A 14,926-nucleotide genomic window follows, 5' to 3' on the forward strand; every position below is an offset into this window, starting at 1 on the left:
CTCCCCCACTTCCAGGCGCCACGTGGAATGGCTCCGCTCAGGGGGAGGGAGGAGGAGGAGAAGCAGAAGTCAAGATCCTTGTTGTTGCGCCTTTTTGGACTTTCTTTGTCTCCAGCGTTCTATTGCTACACACCAGGGGTTGTCACAGCCTCTGGAGACCTCTCTGCCTCCAGGACCACCTCTGCCAGCCCATTAGAAGCCTCAGGGCTTCCCTCCCCAGCTGGAAGGAGATCCCGGCCACATCATCGGCGCCTTCTCCAATCAGGGTGCACACCGGCTAAGGATCACCTCTTAGCCAATCAGAGGCTGGGAAAATGCGGTCCGGCTTCTCAGCACAGGCCAAGCAAGGGGAAGGGAGGGAGGTACAAAGAGTAGCAATGTTAATACATAAGCACTCTTGTGTATCAAAATGCCGGCTTTATTATTATGCTTTTACACTTGTGCCTTTTGAGCACCCATTGCTGTACAAGTGTCCTTTCTGTGCAGATGGAATAAAGTCTTCTGTCATTTGCTTTCAGCCTGGTGAGATTCCTGAATTCCATTCTGAAACATCCGCGGTTAGTGAAGTTTGCCAGGCGTCCCTCGGTACTTTGTGGCCTATTCTTTTGTGGAAGAATCTGAAACAGGGATTGAGGAATTTAGGCAGTGGGTGGATTAAAAATGAGTGCAAGCAAATGCAAAATTACGGAGGCTCTGCTGAATCAGAGTCACCATTCAATGCAACCCTATGCATGCAAATATGTGAATTACCTTATTCTATAGCATGCATAATGTATGCTGTGACCCTAAAAGTGACGGGAGAGACTCTTGAATCTGAAAGGCTGTTGTTGAAATTTTGAGACAAGATAAGACCCCAGATAATTAGCATGTTTCAAAGCACAATCACAGCAGATGCACCTGGTCTTCTGGGACATTTTAAACACTGGAAAAAGTTTGGTTCTATATGGTGTTAAACCACTTCCATTAAAGTCCTCATTCCAAATTACTGTATACAGTCAAACACCTGTGGTTCACAGGCTGCTGCATAAATATTGAATCCTAAGTGGAAATACTGCTTTGTCAGCCAAAGGTACTCATAAGAATTCCCCAAAAGGCTTAACGATATACTGGCTAATGGGAGATTAATCTTTTAGAAGTTGACATATGCAGTCAGCATGAAGCACACTGTATGGGTCTGTAAGCATTCAAAAAGGAAAGAGGATTTATGCAGAGCTTTGCGGGTTTTTTTGTTTTTTTTTGTTTTTAAATAGAGCTGTTTTTTCACTGCACAACTGTGTCTGTAGCTTGCCTGTTAAACAGGCCAATGAAATACAATACAGTTGACCTCTCAGAGAAAATTCACTGTTGATCATCACTTGTAAAACTAAATCTGAACTTTCTATATTTTGATGATCTAGTTAAATAGTACTTTGAGTAAGTGCTAACTTTCCAAATTATGTTTACGGTGAGGCACTTATTTGTTCAAACAGTTTAAGATATATCTTTTTTAAAGAGAGAAAAATGTTATTCTTTCATATTTTCCTTATTTTTTATTTATGAATTGAAGGGCATATCTGCCATCATGGCCCCCAGAAGGGGAGACTGACAGGGCTCTAATCAGGAATAGAGGGCTCAGCATGGTGAGAGAGAAGTGAGATGAACAGAAGATGAAAAGCAACTTTATAAAATATTGACTTTTGTTTTGTCTACCCAACTGAAATTAATTACTTTATTAGGCACATTATGTTATCCTCTCATCTCATTGCAGACTTTGTATTTCTAGGTGCAAAGATGACTGCAGACACAGACTGCAGCCAGGAAATCCGACGTTTACTTCTTGGAAGGAGAGTAATGACCAACCTCGATACAATAGTGAAGAGTAGAGAAATCACACTGGCAATGAAGGTCTGCATAGTCAAAGCAATGGTATTCTCCATAGTAACCTATGGATCGAGAGCTGGACCATAAGGAAGGCTGAGCAAAGAAAGATAGATGCTTTTGAACTGTGGTGTTGGAGGAAAATTCTGAGAATGCCTTGGTTGCAAGAAGATCCAACCAGTCCATACTCCAGGAAATAATGCCCAACTGCTCACTGGAGGGAAGGATATTAGAGGCAAAGATGAAGTACTTTGGCCACATAATGAGAAGACAGGAAAGCTTGGAGAAGATCATGATGCTGGGGGAAATGGAAGGAAAAAGGAAGAGGGGCCGACCAAGGGCAAGATGGAAGGATGGTATCCTTGAAAGGACTGGCTTCATCTTGAAGGAGCTGGGGGTGGTGACGGCCGACAGGAAGCTCTAGCATGGGCTGGTCCATGAGGTCACAAAGAGTCGGAAGCAACTGAATGAATAAACAACAACAGAAAGACTTGTATTGGTTTATTAAAATGAATTAGGGATCAATAAAGTACATGTGTAGGAGCCCCAGTGGCGAAGTGTGTTAAAGCACTGAGCTGCTGAACTTGCAGACCGAAAGGTCACAGGTTCAAATCCTGGGAGTGGAATGAGCACCTGCTGTTAGCTCCAGCTTCTGCCAACCTAGCAGTTCGAAAACATGCCAATGTGAGTAGATCAATAGGTACCGCTCTGGCGGGAAGGTTACGGGGCTCCATGCAGTCATGCCGGCCACATGACCTTGGAGGTATCTACGGACAACGCTGGCTCTTTGTCTTAGAATGGAGATGAGCACCAACCCCCAGAGTCAGACATGACTGGACTTAACGTCAGGGGAAACCTTTACCTTTACTTCAAAGTACATGTGTAATGTATATAGAAACACGGTACTGATAATTAACCATGAGCTAATAGCTGAACTCTTTCATGGCTTGAAGGGTTGTAAAATGGTAGCACAGGTGTTAAATACATGAATAACTGGCTCATAATATAGTGAAATTGACATAAAGTGCACAATCATATCAACATATTTGTAACATACATAACAAATAGTTGGATGTTAGGTATATTCATGTAGAAGAATCCTTATTAAAGACTGATTTGTGGCCAATTGTATACTGTCTTGATTTTTGTGTTTTTAATACTGGTAACCAGATTTTGTTCATTTTCATGGTTTCTTCCTTTTTGTTGAAATTGTTTGCGTGCTTGTGGATTTCAATGGCTTCTCTGTATAGTTTCACATAATATTTATCAGAGTGGCCTAGAATTTTTGTGTTCTCAAATAATATTTTGTGTCCAAGCTGGTTCATCAAGTGCTCTGTTTTAGGTGACTTCTTTGGTTGAATTATTCTGCAGTGCCTTTCATGCTCTTTGATTCGTGTCTGGGCGCTGTAGACTTCTCCACAGCTGCATGGTATATGGTAGACTCCTGCCATGGTTAGAGGATCCCTTTTATCCTTCTTTAAAATGGAGCCCTGCTGGAAGTTGCAGTGCATTGTGGAATGGGAGCTGGTGGGCTCTGTCGTAAAGGAGAAGGTGAACCAGCACATGCTTCCAATTTTGCTCTTGTCTGATAAGGTCCTAAAATGGACAGAGTGGTATATGGTGGTCTGAGAACTGGAGAGGCCAAGGTTTGAATCCCTGATTAGCTACGGATGCCCACTGGATTCCCTTAGAAAAATCACATTCTGTCAAGCTCAAATAAAGACAAAGACAAACCCCATCTGAACAAATCTTGCCAAGAAAATCCCACAGCAGGGTTACTTCAGGGTCATCATAAGGCATACAACCCTAAATGAAGAAAACTAAGGGCTTTTGTAAGTTTGCACTCCCATTTGTTTTTAAACTGAGAATGATTTTTCTATATAACTTATTTTTTCACATATAGGTTGATGATAACAGGTTTGCACTTTTTCTAACTGGACTTCAACCCATGAAGAAAATCCTCAAAATAAACCCCAGAATCTCTTTAGAGTTCTCTTTTTAGATTCTTCAATGTTAAGTCAGTGACAAATGCCCGATCTCTTTCATACTTTTGGCAGGTATTGCTAAGAAAAGTGAACATTTTTGGCAAACATCTTTAGGATAATACATTTAGGAATCGCTGACATAATCCTAATTCTTTTTTTGAATGTCTCAAAAAAGACGAATGATTCCCTTGCTTGAAAATAGCAAATATCATATAGAATTGAATAATACAATATGACTTGGTTATCAATGTAGAGAGCTCCCCGAGCTTTTGAAAGTTGTATGTGTTTTCCATAGGGCCTATAACACAATGGTGTTTGTATAGAGAGGAGGAAGAGAAGGGGAAAAAAGAGTAATTCAGTTTCTCCATGTAATAGTTGGGTCTAAACATAGCCTGCCTCTTTTATCCCTGACTGGACTGCTGCATCCAGATGGGTCACCCCACCTTGCAGTTAAAAAACCAAAACCAAAAGAATTTTGGAATGTGGAACATACAAACACTGCTGGATAACAGAGACAATGAATGGCCTGAACATATGACTGCTATTATTGCAAGGAAACTGAGATATTTTAATATCGATATAGCAGCCCTCCAAGAGGCCTGGAGAGCAAGGGGGGCACTCTGAAAAAGGAGGCTACATTTTCTTTTTGGAAGGGATTGCCTGAATAAGAATGATGAATACACAGAGTCAGCTTTGTCATCCATAACGACCTTGTGAAGCATCTGCCTGATACCCAGCAGTATTAACAAATGACTCTCATTCCTCTAAATTAATCTCAGCAAAAACCAATAGGCAACTCCTATAGGTGCTAATGAACACATCAAGGGAAAATTCTACTGTCAGCTGGACCATCCTATCTAAGGATCTCATCACATTGAGGTCACAATTGAGGGTGATAGCAGGACGATTCACCATGGACTGTGGTGAATCTGGTGTGGGGAGCCTGGTGCCCGCATCGCCCACATTGCCCCTCACCTCATCCCACGGAGGAAGCACCACTGCCCAGTTTCCCCTCGTTCTTCTCTATGCACCTCATTTCAGGCATCCAGACCCTGTGGAAGTAGACAGACATGTGATGGGATATGGCAAGCTCTGTGCCTGATGTGAGGTCAAACTCTTCTAGGATGGGCAATTTTGCCCATGTGATGAAGTTGTAGGATACCTAAAGAGGACAAAATTACCCTTCTGGGTGATTTAATACAAGACTTGGACAAGATTTTGATTTTTGTCCAGAGACTATAGGGAAGTAAGGTGGAGACAGCAACCCCAATGGCATCTTACTTCTGAACAATCTGCAGAATGCAACCTTGTCATCCATTGCTGAACAGCTCTTACCATCAGAAAGTTCTTCCTAATGTTTAGGTGGAATCTTTTTTCCTGCAATTTGAATCCATTGCTCCATGCCCTAGTCTTCAGAGCAGCAGAAAACAAGACTACCTCTTCCTCAATGTGACATCCTTGTAAATATTCAACCTTGGCGATCATGTCCCCCTTAACTCCCCCAGCCACTCCTCATAATGGCTTGACTTCAGAAATTTGATCATTTTGGTTGCCCTTCTCTGTTCAATTTGTCAATATCCTTCTTGAATTGTGGTGCCTAGAACTGGACACAGTATTCCAGGGGAGGTCTGACCAAAGTAGAATACAGTGAGACTAGGTCTCTAGTTCTATTTCACCATGAAGTTTGTATTTACAGACTTTTGACCCACTTACCCTCTCTAGCTGGGTTTAGCACAGCAGTCTAAACCGCTGTGCTGCAGAAAAATCCTACTGATCGAAAGGTGGCAGTTCGAGCCCAAGTCGGGGTGAGCACCTGCCATTAGCCCCAGCTTACCTGTCCACCTAGAAGGTCAAAAGCAGAAATGCGGGTAGATAAATAAGTACTGTTTTTAGCGGGGTGGTAATAAAGGTGCCCTTCAGGACATTGGTCGGAGGAAAGCTCCTCGCAGGGCGCTCTTGAAGCGGTGGCAGTGGCAGTGGCAGTGGCGGCGACCATTGGGTCGCTTGCCGGGGAACAAGGAAGTACTTGCTATTCTTGCGAGATTTTGCGAGATCTCGTGAGATTTCGGTGAGACCTCATGAGGTTTCTGCGAGATCTCGCGAGGTTTTGGCAAGATCTCGCGAGGTTTCGGCGAGATATCGTGAGATCTTGCGAGAATAGCAAGTACTTCCTTGTTCCGCGGTGAGTGACCTAATAGTCACCGCCACTGCCGCTGCCGGTAAGTTGGGGGGCGGGGCGTATTTTCGGTGGGAGGCATACATACTGAAAAACCTAGGGCCGCTCCTGACTCCTCGGCATGGAAAATGGAGTGAAAGCACCCCTTCTTGGTCAGAGTCTAGAATAACCCTCAAGATGTTGGAAATAAGATGGGAAAACTGCTTTTACCTCTGTTTGTGTTGTCTGTCCTTGTTAATGGTATAATAGGCATTGAATGTTTGTGGTATGTGTGTTCTGTAAGCTGCTCTGAGTCTTCTTCGGGGTGAGAAGGGCGAGGTATAAATACTGTAAATAAATAAATAATGAATAGCCGTGGAGGCAATTTAGAAGCATCTGCGCCAGTCAGAGTATGCAGTGGTTCCTGAATATAAAAATAGAGCCCTGCCCTGGATAATAATGTTAGGAGGTTTGTTAATTTCTATTTATTCTCATCTAGCCAAAGATATACTAGGTATAGCAATACGTAGTAGGAATTTTTTTCTGTTTTTGATACAGCAAACAGATGGGAACAAGTTTTCTGCATGTATACTTGGGCCCATTCTGTGGACTTCTCTAAATAAGCAGTCAATTGGTAGACTTTCCTTTGATGATCAATTATACAATTTTCTTCCCATTTCTTTTGAAAGCTTTTGTGTGTTTGCACCCTATCAAAAATAAAGAGCAGCCGTTAAAATGAAGGTTGTCATCATGAGTCATTCTAGTGGCTTTTGTTTAATTTTCTGAAGAACTAGAAGTGATGGTAAGCTGTCCATAGAAGGTTAAAAAATGTACTCCAATAGCTTGCAGGATTTCAGTGAGTTGGTTCTTGGCATCTCTCATCACTGATTAATGATGTTAAGAACAAAGTAAACTGAGGAACCAAGAGTCACACAACTGTGAACAAATGAAAGAAGCTAGAAAACAATTCCTATTTTTTAATTCCTATGAGCTTTTATTTCCTTTTTCCTTTGTTATTCTAAGCAGTCAACTACTTGTGAGATGTGTACAAATAATAATCTTGCTTTCATATAAGCAAAGTGTGATGTAAACAAAATTAAATTAACTTTGCCAAAACAGGGGAAATAGTGATTCTTCATTTAGATAAGCATGTTCATTTTCTAAAAACAAAAAGTTCACTTCTCTGTGAAAACATTGGACTTCTTAAATGAATTATGTATATAGGAGAAGAACATGTTAAGAGGAAACCTAAAATCCATGATTCCCAGAACGAGCCGCTATGTCCTAGATCTGTCAGAGAAAGTAGGATGTGAACTTTTCCACTGCCCTAAATCTTTTGTAGAAATAATAGGACTCTGGAAGAGAATTCTGTCATGAAACAACATAAAAGCTTTCTGTAGAAAAGCAAGAAAATGCTTTGCTTTCTAGAAAAAAAATGAAGTATTTCTAGAAAAAAAGTCTTCCAATTGGAAAATCCTTGGATCTGATAGGTTGAGGGTTATCATCTGGGGGTAGGCCTAAAGAGAAGGTGTGTTTACCTTAGTGCCTTTTCAACACTTTACACCTACACAATTCACTTCAACATGGGCACTCTTCAGGGGACCTACACACTGTCTTGCACAAAATGGACCCTGTCAATCCTCAAAGGAAACGGGTCTTGGTATTAGGTGACTCCCTCCTTAGAGGAACGGAAGCAATCATTTCCAGACCGGATGGGATGGCTCGAGAAATATGCTGCCTCCTGGGGGCAAAAATACACCATATCACTCAGAGGCTTACCAGGCTCCTAAAGCCCCATCACCCTCCCCCGCTTATGTTGATTCATGTAGGAACCAATGATACCGCTAGGCATACTTTTCAAAAGATCACAAATGATTTTCAAGCTCTCGGAACAAAGCTAAAACTGTGTAATGTACATGTGATCTTTTCATCCCTCCTCCCCATTGTAGGACATGGCTCTACAAGGGCCAGAAAAATAGTACAGGTTAATAACTGGCTCAGAAAATGGTGTCAGGAGGAGCGTTTTGGCTTCCTTGACCATGGCCTACTCTTCCAGGAGGATGGCCTACTGGCAAGTGATGGGGTGCATCTCACACAAGTAGGAAAACATCTTTTTATACACAGACTCACAAACCTCATCAGGCGTACTTTAAACTAGATCCACTGGGGGAGGGAAACAACAGCCTGGCAAACACTATATTACCCACGACCATAGGGAACAGCCAAAAGGCTAAACGGAGGGCTGCACAAACACAGCAAGGACCAAGTACCGAGAGCACAATAATCCCAAATAAACAGCTCGGGGGAAGGTCATAGAGGCTTACATGTCTTTACACTAATGCACAGAGCATGGGAAATAAGCAAGACGAACTCCAACTTTTAGCACAGCACCACACATACGATGTCATAGGCATCACTGAAACCTGGTGGGATGACTCCCATCACTGGAATGTAACCATTGAGGGCTATAACCTCTTTCACAGAAATAGAACAAAGGGGAGAGGAGGGGGAGTAGCTTTATATGTCAAAAACATATTAAAAATGCAAGACTGTCATCCGGGAAACCAGCTTGAAAGCATCTGAATAAGAATCAAGGGAACCGGGACTCAAAAAGATCTCATCATGGGTGTCTACTACAGACCTCCGAGTCAGGATGAAGGACTTGATGAAGCCTTTTGTCAGCAGCTGACCAAACAAGCACAAAGAAGAGATATAGTAGCCATGGGTGATTTCAACTATCCCGATATCTGCTGGAAAACAAATTCAGCCAAGAGTACAAAGTCCAACAAATTCCTCACTTGCCTTGCAGACAATTTTGTGGTCCAGAAGGTAGAAGAGGCAACAAGGGGATAGGCAACTCTTGATCTAATCTTAACAAATGTGGAAGACATAATCAATATAGTCGAAGTGGTCAGATCCTTAGGGGCAAGTGACCATGTGCTCCTGTAATTTGCCATACAAAGGAAGGCTGAAACTAAGACAAGTCAAACACGCATTCTGGACTTTAAAAGAGATGACTTCCAAAAAATGAAGGAAATACTGAGCAGAATTCCATGGATGCCAATATTAAAAGACAAGGGAGTTAAGGATGGATGGGAGTTTTTTAAAAGTGAAATACTCAAGGTGCAAATGCAAACAGTGCCAACAAAGAAAAAAAAATAAGACAAGTGCGAAGAAGCCAGAATGGATGTCCAAAGAACTTCTAACCAGGCTAAGACTCACCAGCTGCTTCTCTGGGGCCAGAGGCTGAAGAATGGAGGCCCAAGGCAGTCCCCATTGACAGCAATGTGGCGCAGGCCAGACACTCCATTAAGCCCCTTCCTCGCTGGAAGCAATGGCAGACGCGCATCCAGCCACTTCACCTGGCTGGAGGGCAACCTTACCAGAAGTGGCGGTGCGCGCGCTCAGCAACCACTTCACCCAGCGAGGCAGGCCAGGCGGTGGCCGCAGAGGCAGGAGGTGCCTCAATGGCGCCCCCTAGAGGATGGCGCCTTAAGCAAATGCCTAATTTACCTTGTGGTTGAACCACCCCTGGATATATACACCCCTGGATGGATATATATATATATATATATATATATATATATATATATATATATATGAAAACCAAACATTTACTGATAATAAACCAGTATTTAGAAGATATGCTAAACAGGCTGAGTTTCACTTTTGTGGAATACAGCTGAAGCACTTTCTGCAGAGTCTACTGTAAAACTATACATAGTTGCTAATAGATTTGTTTACGTATTGCAATTAGAAACCTTTTACTTTTGCCAAATTTTTCACGACCCAGTTTGAGGTCGGACCCATAGTTTAGGAAGCAGTGATCTATAATTTTACAGATACATCACACCATCTGCAATTGCATGTATCTCCTTTTAGAAATTGATTCTCCTCTTCACCAGATATCTCTAACTTTCATTGTAAAGAAGAAATCACAAGACTTTGTTATTTTGGCCTCCTTTTCCTGCTCCTTTCCCATCTCTGTGGTGTTCAGTTTGTGATGTAGTGCTTCAGTAGAAAATACCAGCCTTCAAATAAATGTGTTCATAATGTACAACTTCCATTATCTCTTTATATCCTAGCCTTCACTACTGTTTCCTTGTAAAGTTGAGAGAACTATTTCCCATGCATTTCCTTTATGGAGACGATTAAGTTTCTTTGTGGGCTCCTTATATACAATTTCACACAAGCATTCCTAACTTATCCCCTTCCTATTGCTTGGCTTTGGCAACATATTAATATTTTTCTTCTTCTTCTGAGTTTTACAATGTCTGCTGAACCCATCAGATGTTCTTTGTTCCTGTTCAGACATATAGGCATGAACATATAGGCATATAAGCTCCCAAGTGTTCTGTGATTTGGTCCTCCTCCCACCAACCAGGAGACTATTGTTTCTCAGGAGAATCAGCATAACAGCATAGAAAAGATAAGCAAGTTACTTATACAAGGCCTTGCTGCTTTACTTTGGTGTTGTTGTTGTAGGTGGAATGAGGTAAATCCATCTACATATTTTACACACATCCCATACATATCCCTGCTCCATGGCAAGGGTAATGGATTGCCAGAAGTCATAAGTGGAGGAAAGTACTGTATTACATTCACAACTATTTCTTGTGAGTCCTAAATACTAATTACAGAATCATTGGGAATTAATATTCAACCACATACTAAGCCAATTTGAACTTCATCTAAAGGCAAAGAAAGTAATGTTAAATCCTGCTCAATTAATATCTAACTTACTTAGCTACTTCTGCTGTATAGAAATATAAAGGAATCCCATTACATTGTTGAGACTAAATGGAAGTAGTCTACATTATTTCATCAAATGCTAGCCTGGAGTCCATGAAAATGTTTGCTAGATTCCCCCCACCCCCCAGTTAATTTCAAAGGTTCTTCTTGATTCCTTTGTATCATTTTAATATGAAGCAGATTAATCAAGCTGAGCGTGAATACTTTTCCCAGTACAGATTTATCCTTGCTAACCTTTCAGGCAGTTTATGCCTCCCCTTCCTGTTCCCATCTTCGAAATGGTTTGAATAATGTAATACCACATAATTATAGTGCTATGATCTCTCTTTGGCCGCCATGTATCTATTCTATGGAATCCTGGGTTCTGCAATGTAGTGCTCCTCTAGTACTTTCCCAGGGCCCTTCTACACAGGCTGAAAAACCCAGAAGTAACTAGGTTAAAAGGGGGGTGAGTGGGTAAAGGACATTTAGCCAAAGTGCAGGAGGGATAGGGTTAAGAGGTAAAAAAGCATGTGTTTAAAAGGTGCACTTATAACCCGATTCAGCCTGAAAAAAGTGCATCTTCACATGACTGTATATCCCTGCAGTCATACAAAACATGTGCTTTCCTTTCCTACTTCCCATGTAGACTGCTCCAGTGCATGTGCACTTTTAAAAAGTCCAAAACAGCGGATCTGCTGATCGGGCTGTCAAACGAACACACAGGTGGTTCAAAGGAAGCACAAATGGAGAGCAATTAGCTCTCTCTGAAACTCTTTATTTTACACTTTATGATCTAAAACAGAGGTAGAATTAAGAATTTTGGGAAGAAAGATATCTGACGGAAGTTTGATTTTTTAAAAATTCCCTCCATTATGCACTGGACCTCACATGCACACATGCAAATCTGTTTGAGTTTATATTAAGGTATTCACATGTGAGTTCCAGTGCATAACAGAGGGATTAAAAAAAAAAAACTTTTGCCAGATGTCCCCTGTCCGCCCTCTTTCTTGATCCGTAGGGAACCATTTCCCAAGACTAACAGGTCTGTGTGTGAATCTGTTGTCAGGTCACTGGATTTTTTGTCTTAGATTTAAAACACATATTTCAGTGCTGTATGGAAGCACCCCCCCCCCCCAGACTGCAACCTCCAAGATTCTATAGTCTGTTGCCATAGCAATTAAAGTAGCATCATAATGCTATAATTATATAGTATGAATAGGCTCCATACGAAGTAGCTTTGGGAAGGAGTAATATATGTATTCAAAATGGGTGGGGGTTTGTTTTTGTTTTTTTGCTTCCTCTCTCCATTTGCCTCTGCATTCTACAGGAAGATTGTATGTATGCCTCCTGATTTGCAAAGTATGCCTCCTGATTTCTGGGGGGAAAAGAACAGTAGAAAAATGCTCTTTAGCAAGCTGACAGATATGTGGTAGCACACCTTAATCACAAAGCTATGTGAGTATACTGTAGCTGTCTTGCAAAATAAGACCTGGGATTCAAGGTAGACTCTACACTGGACTAAAAATGGGGGGAAAAAACTTTTTTTGAAACCCTGGAGATCTGCTGTAGGTCTGTGAATACTACTGAATGAGAGATGGAACAAATACTCTGCCTCCATATAAGGCATCTTGTTTTGCAAAGTACAATGACTGCAACCAAAAAGTGAGTTGGCTGCCTTAATTTGCCACAAATTATATTCAACTCAGTTTATCTTCCTTTTCCCAAGCTCCTAGTGTATAAAACAGACACGAAGGAATATAACTGTTGAATTGAATATAAAATATCAGATCAAAGTGTGGGATAGCAGACCCTCTCAGACAAGACATAGCAACAACTGTCAGAAGACATGTGAAAATATGACAGTATTGGTAGGTAAAGGGTTTCCCCTGACATTGTCTAGTTGTGTCCGACTCTGGGGGTTGATGCTCATTTCCATTTCTGAGCCGAAGAGCCGGCGTTGTCCATTTACACCTCCAAGGTCATGTGGCTGGTATGACTGCATGGAGCGCCGTTACCTTCTCGCCGAAGCGGTACCTATTGATCTGCTGCTAGGTTGGCAGAAGTATGACAGTATTACAAACAGCTTAAAGATGATGTGTTAATTAGACCTGGAAACACTGTAACATAGTGCTGCCTACATGTTGTTATGGTTGTGGTTGTTGTGTGCTTTCAACTCATTTCTGACTTATGGCCACACCTACTTAATGACTTTTCCAGAGTCATTCTGTGGGTGTCCATGATGGATCAAATCCTGATCTCCAGTAAAAAATATATCAAAGCAAACAATAAGATAACAAGCTGTTTCTGTCAGCATCCCAAGTCAAGAAACTAGAAAGTAGCAATTGGATAATGTCAATGTATGAGGATATTATTTTAGGAGGCTATGGGTCAAAGCCAGTAGAATGATTCAAGCACAGGTCTACATAGGAAACTACTAACTAGAACATTATGCTCATCTTCTTTACTCTATTTCTATTACCAATCTCTGCCATGATGCTAAACCTATACTGTGAAAACGATGCCCAAATTCCTGTCGGATTGTTGACATTACTAGGCTCAGACTGTGTTCAGCAATTAACTTGGTACGCCTTTCTTAAAGCTATATTAACTTTTATATAAGTATTTTTATATGTGTGATCTTGAAGGGTAGTCAGGGTTAGACTTGATTAGTACTTGGATGGGAGATCGGTAATAAATGCCATGTGCTGCAGGAACTAGTGGTTCTCAACCTTTGGTCCTACAGGTGTTTTAGACTAAAGCTCCCACAGTTCCTAAGAACTGCCAAACTGACACCAGGTTAAAACACCTGGAAGAGTAAAGGCTGAGAACCACTGTAGTAGGCTATATTTCAGAAGAAGGAACTGGCCACATCTGAGTAATTCCTTGCCTCAGAAAACCCATAAAATCCATGGGGCTGCCATAAGATTTGGAGGCATATATGTACAAACAATTATGAAAACAGAGTTTTATGACTACTTATACATTTTTGAATAAGTACTTCTGCTCCCCAATGAAAAGGAAATAATGGGAAAATTAAATAAGGCATGCATTCTAAGCATATTTCAAAATTATTTATTATAGGACTTTCCAAAAGGTTTTCCCAGTCTGCTTGACAGTGACAGAGAGCATTAAATCTACAATGTAAAAAATGTGCAGTTCTATGATGTTATCTCTAGAGTGATTTCCAGGTTTATGAGATAGGAAAGGCAAGGAATTTTCTTTGAGTTTTCAATATAAATCACATTTACCACTTGCTCTAGAATGGAACAAAGCTGTGCTTTTTTTCAGAAGCTGACTAAATAATCTATAGCAGCTATAAAGTCTATTTTTATTTGTTTGTATTTCCAAAAATGAAATTTGTTTTATTTATGTTCCTGAACTCAATGGGGGAAAAGAGTTTTAGAAATATACAGTTACATCATGTCACCGCTGGAATTTTACCAAAAAAAGAGAACTGTGAAAAAACGGTAACAATTAGTCTGCATAGTGAATATAGACTGTGATGTCACTTGAAGGGTTAATATACCTCTCTGTTCAGGCCTGTGAACTTCACAAAAATGCCACGGCAAGGTGTAAAACAACAAAAGGAAAGCCATCTATTTGCATGTCTAGAGACAACTAGCTTTGCCAAACCAATAGCCACACAATACCAAGGAGTTTGGGAAGAAAATAGGGTCCCTTCGGTCCCGGATACTGCTGGAAATGAGGGGTAGCAGGAGAGGACCACATGGCTCCTACTGCCTCCCGAGAGGGGTGCTGGGCAGGGTCCCAGCAGCCCCACATCCCTCCAGATCTCTGAAAAGGAATCCCTACAACAGAATACCAGTGCCCTCTAGCACAGATCCTTCCTGATCCTGGATCCAGACCAATGCCAACCGCCTCTTCTGCTGTTATATACAACAGACAATTAATCCATAAAGTTGGCACAGGTAGAAAATAATACACATGGTGGCCTCCACTGAGAAATCCTATAAATGAGGTGTTCCAAGTATGTTAAAAAGTTGTCTTTAATGGTTTTAACAATTAAGTTTTTAATACAGTAGAGTCTCACTTATCCAAGCCTTGTTTATCCAAGCCTCTGGATTATCCAAGCCATTTTTGTAGTCAATGTTTTCAATATATCATGATATTTTGGTGCTAAATTCATAAATACAGTAATTACAACATAACATTACTGCGTATTAAACTACTTTTC

At 41.1% G+C, this 14,926-nt stretch overlaps 1 long non-coding RNA gene across 2 annotated transcripts; it reads right to left on the reverse strand.

Moving 5' to 3' along the window:
• Nucleotides 1-397: 397 nt before the first annotated feature.
• On the reverse strand, nucleotides 398-5,866 carry LOC134297284 (uncharacterized). Of its 2 annotated transcripts, XR_010004012.1 has the most exons (3): nucleotides 5,677-5,866; nucleotides 4,818-4,894; nucleotides 398-617 (listed from the first exon to the last, which is right to left on the reverse strand). It is a non-coding gene; the product is annotated as an uncharacterized LOC134297284 (long non-coding RNA). The 2 variants fall into 2 exon arrangements; XR_010004011.1 differs by lacking the exon at nucleotides 4,818-4,894.
• Between the last annotated feature and the right edge of the window lie 9,060 nt (nucleotides 5,867-14,926).

Source organism: Anolis carolinensis, chromosome 1, assembly GCF_035594765.1.
Source record: "Anolis carolinensis isolate JA03-04 chromosome 1, rAnoCar3.1.pri, whole genome shotgun sequence".
NCBI lineage: Eukaryota > Metazoa > Chordata > Lepidosauria > Squamata > Dactyloidae > Anolis > Anolis carolinensis.